The sequence below is a fragment of the Vigna radiata genome, chromosome 5 (genome assembly GCF_000741045.1).
Source record: "Vigna radiata var. radiata cultivar VC1973A chromosome 5, Vradiata_ver6, whole genome shotgun sequence".
NCBI lineage: Eukaryota > Viridiplantae > Streptophyta > Magnoliopsida > Fabales > Fabaceae > Vigna > Vigna radiata.
This window is the reverse complement of record NC_028355.1, coordinates 36,816,214-36,820,170: the sequence shown is the minus strand read 5'-3', so window position 1 is coordinate 36,820,170 and position 3,957 is coordinate 36,816,214.

Genomic DNA, 3,957 nt, shown 5'->3' with positions numbered 1-3,957 from the left:
ATAAAACAACAAACCATAAATTAAATAAACTGTTCTTCCTTGCTTGTTGTATTGTATGTCTCTTTTACTATGTTTAATTGTAATTGACTTGTTTTCATTGAATTCTAGCTTACCCTTGCTTTGTTTGCTGCTTGTTCTTGTTTGTGCGTGTTTTCTTTTGCAATGATCATCCAAATTGGATGTGAGCAGATATTTCAGAGGCACCTCTGGAGCAGGTTTTAGACGTAGCTGATACGGCTGAAGTCCCTGACACTGCAGCTGAGTAGTCTAGGTTGTTAGTTTTATTTGTATAGTTTAATTCCTTTACTATTTTCTTCTTTTGAAAGACTCTATGCTATAAGTAGAGCTTTAGTCCTTCTTTTGTATTTTGGATGACTGTATTATATATACATTTCATCTGAATTTCCACTCCTAACTGCTTTACATTATTATAACATGTTGCATCCACTTGATATGTCTTAGGCGTATTTTTGGGATGTTACATTTGTGGTATCAGAGCAGTTTTTATCGTTAGAGAACCTGTAGGTTATGTGCATCCCTTGCTTGTGCTTGTGTACTCTTAAACGTACAGAAGCATTCATTCTAATTTCTTTGGGTAAGACTAATTGTTTTACTCTTTGATCATAAACAGAATATGGCGCAATGTTTGACCTTAGGATGACCTGTGTGTTGCAGGTTTATCGTGTCTTCTCTGGAAAGTTAAGTTTGAATGGTATGTTCTACCATTTATTCCAAGTTTAGATGGTAAAATTATGTATCTAACTGGATGCTTTAAGAACAGAAAATGTCTCTATAGAAGGAATGAGGGTGCACACTCATGACTTGTACTAGAGATAATTTTCCTTTCTTAATTCTGAAGGTTTGGGTAAAGGAAGGGTAGTGATTCAAGTGTCATTGTCTATAGTATTTTCCGTCTTGTTCTTGCCTTTGTGGTAATGTACTATGTTCTACAGTGGTAAAGGAATACAGATTCAATGACAACTTGACCTGTATACCTTCTTTAGTAATTGGTTTAAGCCTTTAAGACAAATTCTTGCCTCAAAGACAAAGAGTTAGAAGACCAGAATTTAGGTTTCAAAGGATGGGTGAAGACATATTGGAGTTTAAAATAAATGTTTGGGTGAAGAAGTTTTCAAGAGNAGAGTCAGCAGATCGAATANCGTGCATTCCACAAGAAGACTTGGATTCGAAGGCTAGAATAAGAGAAACTTTGGATAAGCATGGGTGTAGCAAGGTTTAAGAAATCAGTTTGGTTCAACGTATCAGTAACGTTAGAGGTCAGAAGAAAGGGAAGTGTTGGTGAGCAGCAGAGTGACACTAGAGGGAATTGATAATTTGGATCGGTGTATCAACGATGGCTGAGATCTAGATAAGAAAGTGGGGAATGATTTGAATTTTAAGTTAAGAAGGGAATGGGAATTATAAAGTGGATCAAGGCGAATTAGTATCTAGAAAGGTTTTAAAACAAATGGCAAAAAGGGGTGGTTACCGTATAAAGAGGGTATCGAGAATGATTAGAGAGTCTGGGTTGGTTGAGATGTTCAGAGTTATGAAGAAGCATGTGGTGATAAAGTCAATTTTCTTTGGGTGTGGTTTTGTGGTGATGATCAACATTCGGCTGAGTTAATCAAGAGAGAAAAGATCTTGAACATTGGGTTACAAAAGGCAGTGAGTTTGTAAGTTCAGATAAGGTCAGAGGGTTGATTTCGCGAGTAAGGTATTTTGCGGTTTAGAGGATTAAAGGTAGGGTTTGTATTTCTGAAGATTCTGAGTTGAAGAGGGCAATTCTTGGGAAGAAGGTTTTAAACCTTTATGGTCGAGATGAGTACATGAAGAATTCTTAGCGTTGTGGCGTTTGTGGAGTTAATCCAGGGCTCAGGTTTGAAGTTTATATAGAGTGGTTTCTTGGCAGGGAAGGATAACAAAGTTGGTGCATCAAGTGTAGTTGAGAGAACGTGGGAGCAAGTGTTATGGGAATCTAGGACATCTGATAAATGCTAGTGAAAAGTAGTTGATGTTGTTCTTTCATAAATTTGAGGTGTGATCATCAAGGGAGGTTTGTGTGTTTTCAAATCGTTTATGGGGTTGTGAAATTCAAAAGAGTTTAACGAGGAAAAGCAGAGAAGATTAATCTTTATGGTTTAAGGGTTTTGGTTGGTGTTCTGCAACAAGTATGGAATTTTTATATCTTGGAGAAGTGGTTTTCTTTTTAGAGTGGTGTCTAAACAGAATCACTGTCAGTAATCTTTTTGTTGATAGTTCCTGTTGAAGTGGGTAGTGAAAGAGGAAGATGGAAATTGGATTAGAGCAGTAATGTTTGGAGTCAATATAATCATAGGGAGAACTACAATGTTGAAGAATCGCAGAAGAGAAATAAAGAACATGTTGGAATAGTCTGGTAGGAGTTTTAACAATCAGGAGTGATTTCGGGCATGACCGTTTTGTGGAGTAGAAAACAATGTTAAGGAAATGGAATGGCAGGGTTATCATGGGAGAAAAGAGTTATCAGAGTTTTGCAGGGTTATGGAAGTTTTGAAGAAGGTTCTTCAAGGGTGATCATCTTCGGGTTACAAGTGTCATGAAAGAAGTGTTCTTTTAGTAAACTAGTAAGCAAGGGAGTTTAAGGATCAGAGTAGCGCAGCGGATCGTGAGCACGTTATTATCAGTAAAATATGTGCACATGAAGAGCTTTTATAGGGACGAGTTATTTGAACAGTATTGGTGCTAGTATATAAGAATGAGTTGGGAGAGTTTGGTAATTTTCAAGAGTCATAAGTGAGTTGAGCATGAAAGAAATAGGTATCAGGCCGAGAAAATAAGTGTAGTTTCAAGCTATAGGGTCAGCTTTCAAGTGAGGAAGTATTAATGGACTTGAAATAAGAAGAGTGGATCGGTGGACGAAGGAGATGACTCGAGCTATGGTTTCGAGTTGTAGTGTTAATCTTGAGATAAGGAAGTATTAATCGATGGTTTGAATTAAAGAGAAGATTCAGGTTCTTGATTTGATAAGGATTGAGTAAGAGTTGGTTGAAGAATATGAAGTTTGGGATCTTTAGGGAAGATGTAAAGAGATTTCATTAGTATAGTTTGAATACTATAATTAGTGGGTTTCTCAAAATGGTTGAGAAAGTGCAGTTTGGACAATCCTAGTTTGAGATGTATCATAAGTTGGCTTGATACTGATCAAGCTAGTGATCTTAAGTTGAAGAGGTTACAGATCTAAGTATGGTTGCAGGCTAGTGAGTCGAGGATTGCATATGGTTCAGGTCAACAAGATAACAAAGTGAAATTAGATTGCTCAAATTGGTCTTGACGTTGCTAAGGAGAAGAGTTTGACTTTGGTAATGGGGTAGTATAGTTGGAAACTATGCTACTCAAGAGTGGAGATCAGTAAGGCAATGCTAAGTCCTCAGAATGAGTGTAGTGATAGGTGATCAAGAATGTAACGATTGGTAGTTAAATTACACGTGATAGTAATCAAGTCAGAGGTATAGTGGTTCTTAGAAGGGGCTAGATGAATTACAAGAAGTTTTAGAAGAGAATTACAAGAAGTTGCAGAGGACAGGTGAGAATGGGCAACCTGGCAGACACCATAGGATTGGTTGTGTGAAAGAAAGATTCTCAATAGCTGAAGTTTAGGAGTTCAGATTTGTCTTGAGAGATATGGCTAAACCAATCTACACTACTTCACACTAGAACATTTTAACACAAAGGCATGGTTTTCATGTTAGTAAGGTTGTTGGGGAGTAATATCTTGGTCACAATAAGCGATTGTACTAGAGAATGTGATGAGAGTAGGTTGTTTCTTCTCTCAGGTAAGTGTTAATTTTCGGGGACGAAAATTCTATTTTGATGGGGAGAATGTAAGAACCCATTTTCTTAAACACGCTCTCTCTCTCTCTGAAAATCTTGTTCTTCAATTTCTCCAATCTCTCTAGACTTTCCTCACAGAATCAT